Source organism: Rattus norvegicus, chromosome 12 (assembly GCF_021556685.1).
Source record: "Rattus norvegicus strain SHRSP/BbbUtx chromosome 12, alternate assembly SHRSP_T2T, whole genome shotgun sequence".
NCBI lineage: Eukaryota > Metazoa > Chordata > Mammalia > Rodentia > Muridae > Rattus > Rattus norvegicus.
The window spans coordinates 25,119,023-25,132,676 of record NC_141545.1 but is presented as its reverse complement, the minus strand read 5'-3'; the positions used below and the strand labels follow the sequence as shown (position 1 = coordinate 25,132,676).

General features: G+C 36.2%; 1 pseudogene; it reads left to right on the top strand.

Moving 5' to 3' along the window:
* LOC148002255 (vomeronasal type-2 receptor 116-like) lies at positions 3,248 to 13,114 on the top strand (annotated as a pseudogene).

The window sequence follows — 13,654 nt, the reverse complement described above, 5'->3', positions numbered from 1 at the left end:
TTGTTGTACCAGTCTGCAGTCCCACCAACAATGGAGGAGTTTCCTCTTTCTGCACATCCTTGCCAGCATTTCCTGACGCCTGAGTTTTGGATCTTAACCATTCTCACTGGTATGAGGTGAAATCTCAGGGTTGTTTTGATTTGCATTTCTCTTATCACTAAAGATGTTGAACATTTCTTTAGGTGTTTCTCAGCAATTCAGCATTCCTCAGCTGTGAATTCTTTGTTTAGCTCTAAGCCCCATCTTTTAATAGGGTTATATGTCTCCCTGCAGTCTAACTTCTTGAGTTCTTTGTATATTTTGGATATAAGCCCTCTATCAGTTGTAGGATTGGTAAAGATATTTTCCCAATCTGCTGGTTGCCATTCTGTCTTAACAACAGTGTCCTTCGCCTTACAGAAGCTTTACAGTTTTATGAGATCCCACTTGTCGATTCTTGGTCTTAGAGCATAAACCATTGGTGTTTTGTTCAGGGAATTTTCTCCATTGCCCATGTGTTTGAGATTCTTCCCCACATTTTCTTCTATTAGTTTGAGTGTATCTGGTTTGATGTGAGGTCCTTGATCCACTAGGACTTAAGGTTTGTACAGGGTGATAAGCATGGATATATCTGAATTCTTCTACATGCTGACCTCCAGTTGAACCAACACCATTTGCTGAAAATGTTACCTTTTGTCCATTAGATGATTTTGGCTCTTTGTCCAAAATCAAGTGACCATAGACATGTGTCTGTTCATTTCTGGGTTTTCAACTCTATTCCTCTGGTCTATCTGTCTGTCTCTGTACCAATACCATGAAGGTTTTATCACTATTGCTCTGTGGGATAGTGATTCCCCTGGAAGTCACATTATTGCTGAGGATAGTTTTAGCTATCCTCGGTTTTTTTATTCCAGACAAATTTGTAAATTATTCTGTCTAACTCTCTGAAGAATTGGATTGGTATTTTGATGGGGATTGCTTTGAATCTGTAGATCACTTTTGGTAAAATGGCCATTTTTACTATATTCATCCTGCCAATCCATGAGCATTGGAGATCTTTCCATCTTCTGAGATCTTCTTCAATTTCTTTCTCCAGAGGCTTGAAGTTTTTATCATACAGATCTTTCACTTGCTGAGTTAAAGTCACACCAAGGTATTTTATATTATTTGGGACTATTTTGAAGGGTGTCATTTCCCTAATTTCTTTCTCGGCTTGTTTCTCTTTTGTGTAGAGGAAGGCTACTGATTTATTTGAGTTAATTTTATACCCAGCCACTTTGCTGAAGGTGTTTGTCAGGTTTAGTAGTTATCTGGTGGAACTTTGGGATCACTTAAATATACTATCATATCATCTGAAAATAGTGATATTTTGACTTCCTCTTTTCCAATCTGTATCCATTTGATCTCCTTTTGTTGTCTGATTGCTCTGGCTAGAACTTCAAGAACTATATTGAATAAGTAGGGAGAGAGTGGGGAGTCTTCTGTAGTCTCTGATTTTAGTGGGATTGCTTCAAGTTTCTCTCCATTTAGTTTAATGTTAGCTACTGGTTTGCTGTATATGGCTTTTAGTATGTTTAGTTATGGGACTTGAATTCCTATTCTTTCCAGGACTTTTATAATGAAGGGGTGTTGAATTTTGTCGAATGCTTTCTCAGCATCTAATGAAATGATCATGTGGTTTTTATCTTTTAGTTTGTTTATATAGTGGATTATGTTGATGGTTTTTCATATATTAAACCATCCCTGCATGCCTGCGATGAAGCCTACTTGATCATGATGGATGATTGTTTTGATGTGCTCTTGGATTCGGTTTGCAAGAATTTTATTGAGTATATTTGCGTCGATATTCATAAGGGAAATTGGTCTGAAGTTTTCTTTCTTTGTTAGGTCTTTGTGTGGTTTAGGTATAAGAATAATTGTGGCCTCATTGAAGGAATTCGGTAGCGCTCCGTCTGTTTCAATTTTGTGGAATAGTTTGGATAGTATTGGTATGAGGTCTTCTATGAAGGTCTGATAGAATTCTGCACTGAACCTGTCTGGACCTGGGCTCTATTTGGTTGGGAGACCTTTATTTATTTATTTATTTTTGGTTCTTTTTTTCGGAGCTGGGGAACGAACCCAAGGCTTTGCGCTTCCTAGGCAAGCGCTCTACCACTGAGCTAAATCCCCAGCCCCGGTTGGGAGACCTTTAATGACTGCTTCTATTTCTTTAGGAGTTATGAGGTTGTTTAAATGGTTTATCTATTCCTGACTTAACTTTGGTCCCTGGTATCCGTCTAGGAAATTGTATATTTCCTGCAGATTTTCAAGTTTTCTTGAATATAGGCTTTTGTAGTAAGATCTGATGATTTTTCTGAATTTTCTCTGATTCTGTAGTTCTGTCTTCCTTTTCATTTCTGATTTTGTTAATTTGTACACACTCCCTTTGTCCTCTCATTAGTCTGGCTAAGGGTTTATCTGTCTTGTTGATTTTTTTCAAAGTACCAACTTTTGTTTCTGTTGATTCTTTCTATACTCGTTTTTGTTTCTACTTGGTTGACTTCAGTTCTGAGTTTGATTATTTCCTGCCTTCTACTCCTCCTGGGTGTATTTGCTTCTTTTTGTTCTAGAGCTTTTAGGTGTGCTGTCAAGCTGCTGATATATGCTCTCTCCTGTTTCTTTCTGCAGGTACTCAGATCTATGAGTTTAGCTCTTAGCACAGCTTTCATTGTGTCCCATAAGTTTGGTTATGTTGTACCTGCATTTTCATTAAATTCTAAGAAGTCTTTAATTTCTTTCTTCATTTCTTCCTTGACCAGGTTATCATTGAGTAGAGCATTGTTCAACATCCATGTATATGTGGGCGTTCACACATATGCTGTGTGAACTGTAGAAACCTGTGTACACACAATTTTATGCACATGAACATACACACACACACACGCACACACACACACACACACACAGAGAGAGAGAGAGAGAGAGAGAGATTAAGAGAGAGAGAGAGAAAGAGAGAGAGGGAGTCAATGAACCAACTGTTCAAACATTCCTTTAAAATACATAGCTTTAAAGCTACATACTTTGAGATACTAGACTATATTCCCATTTCTTCTGCTTGAAATGTACATACAGGCCTTAAGATATACACGTGTCTACAATAAATGGGAGTACTTCAACTCATTTTCCAGAATCATATCCCAGTACTAGACTTGACTTTAAATAAAAATTTGGATTTCTAAACTTTAACTCAATGTTTCTGTGATTTCCAGAACCTCTTCGTTAATGGCTATCCCTGCTTCCATTTTTACAGCTGAGCATTGGAACTTTTGAACCAAGTATGAATAACTCTGGGAAGTTTCCTTTTTTGTATCAGATGGCTGCCAAAGAATCTTCTTTGGCCTTAGGCATGGTCTCATTGTTTGTCCATTTCAAATGGAATTGGGTGGGGCTGGTCATCTCACAGGATGAGAATGGTGTTAACTTTGTCACAGACTTGATTCCACAAATGGAAAGAAACACAGTCTGTGTAGCCTTTATGGAATTTATCCCAGTTACTCACATGATGGACCTGGATAACGCTTATGAATACCCTATTCGGATTATGAGAAACCCAGCCAAAGTTGTTATCGTTTACGCTAACACTGACTCTTCCTTAGGTGTGCTGTTTAGAAGATGGGAATATATACTTCCATGGAGAATCTGGGTGACCACTTCACAGTGGGAAGTCATCACTTCTATGAGACATTTAATTCTTGACTCATTCCATGGGACTCTCATCTTTTCACAACGACAGGGTGATATTTCTACTTTTAAAGAGTTTGTAAAGACAGTGAGACCTTCCAAATACCCAGATGACATTTTTCTTGCCAGACTGTGGGAGATTTACTTTGATTGTGCAATATCTAATGCAATGTAAATCATTAGAAAATTGTTCATCTAGAGGTAACTTGGGATTGTTACCTTGGTACCACTTTGACATAGCTGTAAGTATTGGCAGTTACCATGTATACAATGCTGTATATGCTGTGGCCCACACCATGCACAAGATGCTTACTCAAGAAGTAGATCTACAAGGAATGAAAAACGGAGGAAGCATAGGTTTTCCCCCCTTGAAGGTAATGGTTTTACTTTTGATTCTCTAGACTGTCACAAATGTAACTTTTTGAAATTGGCCCACACATACTCTAAACAAATACAATGGGGATCTTTCTAGAAGACACGATTTCTAGACTATTTAACTGACTGGAAGAAAAATCTATACCTGGGTGAAATTGAGAGTCAATTTCCCAATCATATAGAAATAAAAACCAAGATAAAAAATGTTTCTGTTAAAAGTGCTGTCAGTCTCATACCCTTCTAAGGTTCTGAACAGTAAAATCTGACTCTTTTCCCACCTTGTTCTTATATGTGAAAAGGAGTGACATCATATTTAAGGTCCTAAAAATTGTACAGTACCAGCAAGTGAAATATTCTTAAAATTTCTCATTAAATTGTATCAACTAATCAACTATAGATTATTTCTTAAATTTGTTACATTCGCTCTGATAAAATATGTGGACAAAGGCCATATATGAGAAATGATTTCATTAACTTCAACTAAGACATTATAGACCAGCATCAGGATGGGCTCAATTTGACAGAATTTTAATGAAGCTTGACACCTAAATTTCCATAATCAAGACCAATAAGCTATGAGTATGCTGTTGCACAGCTGGCTTCCTTCAGTATATTCAGTTCAGCCACAGATTATGAAATGAACCTGCTTTAATTAAGGATGGGTATTCACACCTCACTTAACCCAAATGACAGAAACTCACATAGACATAATCAGAATACAAAATATCTGAGACAATTTTACACTGATAACACAAAACCAGTTGCCTGTAGACTATCAGTTTCATATGCAAAATGTCCATGTATCACAAACTTTGCTCACCAGTGCTGAAAATCATTAGGATGCATAAGGAACAGTAGATTTATCTAACTATCCTGTTAAAATACTATTATGGTATTTTGATGTCAACTAAATGTAAGTATACAAATTTCCCAATCATATACGCCTAATGTTATTTCATTTTTAATTGGGATCAATGAATATGTGAATGTGACATAATTCAGACTCTTATAAAATTACCATTATGAATCATAAATCTTCCTCAGCTGAACTCCCTGCTGAAGAACATTAAATTCATGAATCCTGGTGGAGATCTGATATCTTTAAATCCTTCAGAGAGCTTGCACATAGATTATGACATTCTGAACTTCTGGGATTTTCCACAAGGTCTTACATATAAAGTAAAAGGAGGAACATTTTCTCCATATTTTCCACCTGGTCAACAATTGTCGATTTCTGAGGATAAGATAGAGTGGAGCATAGGAGTGGAGCAACAGGTGGGTGGAATCTTACACTATTCTGTAGAGAACACAGGTAAAAATCATGAAAAATGCCTTGGTGAGACTGATGCCTCCTCATAAATTAAAAGATGAATCTAATGATAAAGTTACAAACTTACTTTCCATGTTCAAGTGTTTCTTAATGTGTTTACCTTTGACGAGAATTAGCACATTCTTACCAGGGTTATGCATAATTCTAATTATATATATATATATATATATCTTTATTCTGTTGGTAAGTATATAAGTATTATATAAATAATGTGTATTTTAGTAACATAAATTAACATAAATAACTAGAATGAGCATGCACAATATTAAATTCATTATTACCCAATCCTGTAATATACCCAATCCTGTAATATACCCAATCCTGTAATTACCAGGAGAATTCTTTAGGTCCTCATTTCTCTAATATCCTCAGATTCCTGTCTCTGTATGCAGTGAAAGTTGTCCTGGATTCAGAAAATCTCTTCAGGAAGGGAAAGCCGCTTGCTGTTTTGATTGTGTCCCATGTCCAGAAAATGAAATTTCCAATGGAACAGGCAAGTGCGTGCATTAACGATGAGGTTCTCACCACTCTTTTTAATCCACATACTGAAGGTGAAATCATGCACAAGAGATGTACACAGATTACATTCTTAAGGTATTGTCCTCATAATTAATAGTTATATTGAACAATATAGCTCCTTGTTATAGTCTACATTTAGGGATTTATAGGATTACAAGCCATATTTAATTCAGTTAATACTTGTTGAGAATGTGAAATGATGCTAATAATAAATTTTTTCCATAGAATTTAACAAGTGGATTTTAGATATAAATAATTATGTCTAGTTTTGTCCAGTCTTTTTGACCTATATTAGCACCATATTAAAACCATAAAAAACCATTAATCTGTCACAAGGTCAACTTTAAAATTCCCAGAACAAATCCTGAAATAGATATGATATTAATAGACAGTAGATTTGTCTTAATTAATTCCGGCATTCGAGAGATGGCTTAGTAGTTAATAGAAGCATCTTCCCTTTTAGTGGAAATGGGTGTGAACCCAACTAGTTATATGTTGGCATGAAACTCTTTGTAATTCCAGGCCCAAGGATCTGACACCACATTTTGACCAATCTTGATAGCATATTCATTTCTGTCACAGACCAACATATATTAAAAATAATCCAAACACCATGGGTACTAATAGATTCATAGGTCTCATATATAACAATACATGGCATAAAATCCTTCCAATGTAAAAATCTGTTTCCTGATATCGGTAGTTCAAATAAGTAGGTAATAAAATCTATGGAGATGCACAATTAGGGTTATGTGCAAATTCCTGCAGAAAGAAGTAAGTGATGCTACACACATGTGAGAATTCATCATGACTTTTTAAAAATGTTTGAACCAGGATATAAGATGACTAAAGGACATCATAAATGTTTCTTAGTATTGTCAGGTATGACTGAGTATGAAAAAATACATCATGTAATAATCAGTAAATATTGAATTAGTTGAATAAAACCTACCGCCAAAAATTAATAGGTCAGTCTTCTTGAATATCATTGTACTGGCTGGTTTTGTGGTCAACTTGACACAAGCTGGAGTTAACACAGAGAAAGGAGCCTCAGTTGGAGAAATGTCTCCACAGATCCAGCTGTAAGGTATTTTCTTAATTAGTGATCAAGGAGGGAGGGCCCCTTGTGGGTGATAGCATCCCAGGACTGGAAGTCTTGGGTTCTACAATAAAGCAATTTGAGGAATCCAGGGTAGCAAGCCAGTAAGAAACATCCCTCCATGGCCTTTGCATCAACTCCTACTTCATGACCTTCTTGAGTTTTAGTCCTGACTTCCTTCGGTGATGAACAGTGTGGAAGTGTAAGCCCAATAAACCCTTTTCTCCCCAACTTGATTCTTTTTGCTGCTGTTTGTGCAGGAATAGAAACCATGTCTAATTCAATCATGTATATTATTATATATACATTATAATTATTATATATACATTATAAATCACACATGCAATGCATGCATGCAATTATGCACATAATATAATGGTGCATTATATGCAATGGACATGTGATGACAATCATATAATGTTGGCTCCATCCTTGAAATGTAGGTATTTATAAACATGATAAATGCAAATAAATCCTACTGCTAACATAATATTCACAGAGAAGAGACTGTAACTAGTTCTACTAAATCAGGCACAGGAAAATATTATTCAATATCTACTTTTGATCTAAATTTTTTTGAAATCTTATCTTGAGAAGTGGGGCAATGAAATAGACAAAGGAGGTGCAGAATAGAAAAGAGAAACTCAAAGTATCTGTACTTAAACAGACAGGATATATGCCTAGTAGACACAAAACTTTACCAGAAATATTCTACAGCTGATGCACACATTCAGCAAAGAAACAATTCACAATATTAACTGAGAAAAATGCTTCTTAAATAAAAACAAACTCCTCAGGAAGTAAATAATGGGAACTAAATATACCTTATAATAATTAAAACTATGGAGTGGAAACATCAGTACACTGAAAGATTTCAACACTGAAGAAAGTAATTGGAAAACGTCCTGGAAGGTAAAATAACTCCCTTCCACATTGTGTAAATGAATAATGTCTTTTTTGGGGCTGCATTGCTCTGATAAAACGTTAAAATTTTAGTTAAGGGAAGAAATCCTTTGTTTCATGTTTTACCCTGAGCTTAAATTCAACAACTTAAGGAATCAGGCTAAAAATAGAAAGCAGAAAGTTGAGGGCAGAAAATTACAAAGAACCGAGGGGGTAATGGAACTTACATGCTTGCTTTGCATGTTTGGCCAGGATGCTTTCTGTAGAAATGTTATATCAGTTGTCCAGTAGTAGCCACACCCTCACTGAGCTGTCCTATCCCACATCAATCAATCAAGAAAATACACCAAAGCGTTGTCCACAGATCAACCTTATGGTTGCTTTTCCTCTTGCAAGACTATTTTTTCCAGATGTTTATACATTGTGTCAGGGTGTCAGAAACCAACAAGCACATGTATCATCTCCAAAAGCCACCCAATAGGAATAATCTATTGCCTGCTCTATGTACACATGCTCATCCAGGATCATAGCTCTTTTACTTACAAGAATCAAGACAATGAAATAGCCTCAAAATTCATCAACTAATGAATGAATAATTAAACTATATACATATACACATAAAAGAATAATTTGTCTATGAATATGAAAATACTACACTCCTAGGAAAATGAATATTAATTCAAATAAAATTGAGTGAGGTAATGCAGACAAAGAAATATCACTGCCACCAACAATCATATATATGAGTGTATGTATCTACATATCTATATCTATATATGTATATATATCCTTTAAAACTTAAGACATGGTTTTAAATTGATTATGTATAGAAGTCAGGAAACTACAAATGGTTCATAGTGCTGAGAACATATGATTTAAAAAATGTAATAATGAAAAACCAAGGACTTGGAGAGTGTGGTCTGTAATTGATTAGAAGAAGAGAAGAGGAAGAATGGGGGAACATAACTAATACTAAAATCTTTTCACAATGTCATAAATCAACCCACACCTGCTGAAGCTTCAGAATGTGTACTTTGCAGACAAAGAATTTCACTGGAGTAATCCTATATGAAGAGACAGTGCATGGCAGATTCACCACTGGCTATCAAGTAAAAAGCCACATGACACATATGTGCTACAATCTTTCAATGGGTTAGTCAATGAAGTAATAGAGACAACCCCAAATACTTGGTAATTCTTCACAACTTAATCTTATTATCCCATTGCTGTTGTAGAAATCACATATCTGAGACACAAACAAGGAGAAAGCATGCAGAAACTGAGCTAGAGGTTTTCTTCCTGCTGATTAGTGGACAGAGGATTAGAAGGTGCCTAAGCACAACACTTTGGATATGTATCAAGAATCTTACTGTGGTATAGAGGGAATTTCAGAGAGAAATAACCTAATATGGAGGGAATCTCATTAAGACACAGGAAGCTCTAAAGCATCTTAAGTAACAAATGTCACAGTAAATACCCTTAATCTCAGTACGTAACATTTTTGTCGCCTTCAGTGACTCTGTGAAAAGGTCCAGATACATTAGAATACTCACTTCCAACATCTATAGAAGCAAGAAGGGTTAAAGTTAGAACGTTTTTAAATAAAAGCTCACTGAAGAAAAAGAGATAAGCCCAGATCCCTGAGAAAACAAGAAACATGTGAGGTTCCTGGAGACACTATTCACCCTGTGATGTTGTCGAGAAGCTGTGCTATGAACTCCAAGTTTCTAGGTTTCTTTATCACCTCTTTTGAGGTGAGCTTGTGATATTTGAGGGTTTTGAATTATGTCTCAAATACTTGTCTAGTAGTGTGACAAAAAATGATTTCCAAGACAGCATATAAAAGAAATTAATTAGGGGCTCATGGTTTCATAGCATAGTAGATTCCCTTCAATAAATCATGGTGAGCAAGGAAGTATATTGTAAACTACAATGTTCTACCTGTCACTCAAAACTACTTCTGATCCAGAGGCATCACAGGAAAGATGAAGAAAAAGGAAGAGAGAGAGAGAGAGAGAGAGAGAGAGAGAGAGAGAGAGAGAGAGGTGGAGAAGGTAGAAACAGAGGCATACAGAGACATATAGCGAGACAACAAGAACAGAAATGAAGGCAATGGTATGGTTAAGATATAGAGCCCCCATTATCTGAGAAGCTATTAGTATTTTCAACTAACTATTAAAAGCAAAGTCAATTTTTAATGGTATGACTTGTAGTGTAAGTAGCACATTCTACATGTTGCTCCATGATCCATGATCGAGTCAAAGACCACCTAATCAATACCCCAATATTAGGTCACAAAAGCCTTCTTTTGACTAGTTGCTGAAGGGTATCCAAAAGTCTACCAATGTATATAGCCTCTTCTGTTGACCTGGGTTCTGGCCAAGAGGTGCAAGGTAAGCTCCTATTGCTGAATATACATAGCACTTCATGAACAGTCCAGAGTCTCCTGAGCTAGGACTGACATAAATGACTTATCCTGCGTAGTAGCTTTCATAACAGAAGGCATCATGCAAGCTTCTGAAGAAGAGAAGCAACAACCAGACCTACCCACTTATGACACCTATGAACCATTGTAACAAGTAGCATGCCAAGATGATCCCGTCGGTTCTGTGTCACTACACATACCTTGATAGAGCTCATCATTTCCATATCTGGACATAACATGGGCTTGTGAAGATAGATAGTATATCTTTATTTGAAACTGAGTTATAGTAATACCCACAACTAAGCTTAGTCTCCACCTATCATCAAGAAGATCACTTTCCAACCAATAGAATTCATTACAGAATACCACAACCACTCAAAATTTAGAGTTGTAGACACAGTCCCAATAGTAGAGATATCTACAAAACACATGAAATCATACATGTAAGGTTTCTAAAACATTGATAAAGAGGGGGAAGAAATATTTTAACAGCCATAGCGCCAACAAGTTTAGTACAAGATATATCTGCTTGAAATTTCAAAATCTGTACATAAAGGCTAATCAATATGTGTACCCAAAGGTAAACTGAAACACTTTACATGTAAAATAGCTATTTTAAAGTGGACAGAAGACACCACATTGGTCTCAGTACTACACAAAATACTGTTGATAACTTGCCACTTATAAAATGGGAATGGGGAAGCTGAAATAATGAACACACTCCATCAATAATTTCTATGAATTAAAAATAAATTAACATTATGTGGTAGAAATTAAAAATAATATAAAGAAATGTCACACTCCCCATTTTATCACAGTGTATTTTCCTTTCATTTCCTAGGTAGTCTGCAAATCATCTTCCTAGGGGTACTTAGATGACTACCTAGTACCTCAGTTAAACCAACAGGGTCTAGGTTTTAGGAATCTAACTTAGTGCAAGAAAAATGTGTTTTGTACTGTTCCAATATTCACATTTGGTTATGTCTTTCATCAAATTAACTTCAAAAATAAAGAATTTACTTCACTTCCAGCTCACAGTTTATCATGAAGGGAAGTTATAGAATAAAATCAAGGCAGGAATCTGGATGTAGAAACTAAAGGAGAGACCATGGAGCTACTTACTGCCTTGCTCCCCATAGCCCATTTAATGTATTTGTTAAAATAACTGAGGATGAATCTCCAAGGTTGGCAAAGGCCACAAATGGGGAGAACCACCAACTACAATTAAAATGACAGTACCTCACAGACTTGCCTATGACCAACCAGATGGAGGCATTTTCTCATTTGATATTCCCATTTCAAACGTGCCTTCATTTTGTTCTATGTTAGGAAAACTATAACCAGCAACAAAGATGAGATCTTGGAAATATAAGCTTCATGGTTGCTAGCTGATGATGCATTCATACTAATAAATGGGATTCCCAAAGACCTCAGCATGTTTCTCTGACAGGAGACCAAAAGAGTAATAGTGTCCAACAGGTTTTTTCATGCTGCAGAGAACATAAGTTCAATGTTCTAGATGTAACAGTAAATAACATTTCCCTTCATGGATTCCTCAGTAGAAATTACCATAGCATTCCGTATATATTATAAGAATTAATATAGTTCTTTAATTTGGAGACAAGAAAGAAGTGCCATGAATACACATTAGAAATGAAAAAGAAAGCACATTTGCTTTTTTACATGATTTTTTATTAACTGGATATAATCTTGAAAGAAGAAACATGTTAGCACTTTCCAACTGTGCACAAAAATACTGGGCTTACATTTCAGAATGAGCAACATTCAGGCATGGTAGTGTACAAATAGGAAAGATGTTGAGGTTGTAGTGTCATGTCACATTGCATTTCTTGCCAGATATTGATCAGTGTGTGAAATGTACAGAGGACCAGTATGCCAACACAGATCAGACTGTCTGCATCCAAAAAGCTGTGACATTTCTGGCTTTGGAAAACCCCTTGGGGATGACACTCGCCAGCATGGCCCTATGCTTTTCTATCCTCACCTCATTTGTCCTGGGGATTTTTGTAAAGCACCAAAACACTCCTGTGGTGAAGGCAAATAACAGTACTCTCAGCTACATCTTGCTCATCTCCCTCACTTTCTGCTTTCTTTGCTCATTTATATTCATTGGTCAGCCCAACACAAGCACCTGCATCCTGCAGCAGACCACATTTGGAGTTGTTTTCACAGTGGCTGTTTCTACTGTCTTGGCAAAAACCATTACAGTCATCCTGGCCTTCAAGAGCACAGCACCAGGAAGAAGGATGAGATGGTTGCTTATATCAGGAGCATCAAAATTCATCATTCCCATCTGTACACTAATAGAAACTGTCCTCTGTGGATTCTGGCTGGGAATATCTCCTCCATTTGTGGACACAGATGCACACTCTGAACATGGTCATATCATTATTATGTGCAACAAGGGCTCAGTAACAGCCTTCTATTGTGTGCTGGGATACCTTGGAGCTCTGTCCCTAGTGAGCTTCACAGTAGCTTTTATGGCCAGGAACCTGGCTGACACCTTCAACGAAGCCAAGTTCTTGACCTTCAGCATGCTGGTGTTCCTCAGTGTTTGGATCACATTTCTCCCTGTCTACCAAAGTACTAAAGGAAAGATCATGGTGGCTGTGGAAGTCTTCTCCATCTTGGCCTCTAGCACAGGTCTTTTAGGTTGTATCTTTATCCCAAATGTTATATTATTCTTGCAAGACCTGACATGAACTCATCGAAATCCAGAAGAAATAGAGTTCAGTGGAAATAAGCTGGTTTTAGAATACGTCACATTAGTTTTAGAGTTTTGAGTACTTTAAATAAAGTTTGTCAGCTTAAAGACTTGTATATCTTTGACACTTGCCAGAAGATTGAGTGAGTGACTAGCTATTCTGTGGTTTTATGTCAAGTACTAAATTATCTTGAGTTGTTTTAGACATTTAATCAGATAGCTATAATTCAATATAATTTTAAACAGTTTTTATTTGTATATAAATGCATTCTGTTACTATAAAAGGACAGGAGAACGGTACCATTATATCTGAACACAGTATGTGAGGTAACTTATATTCTCAGGCTATGGTCACTGGTATTTGTTGTTAGTATAAAATTTTCCTTACAATATTTGAGGTAACATTTCTTTGCATGTTTGATTATTTGTAACTTCAGTAACTTTGCAATGCTAAGTACATTTTCCATTCCAGTCATACGAATTACAACATCAGAAGTTATGACTACATGATTTTGTTAATTTTGCTAAAATGTAACATCACAATAAAATCACATTTCTGGAATGTGTATGATAGTATTG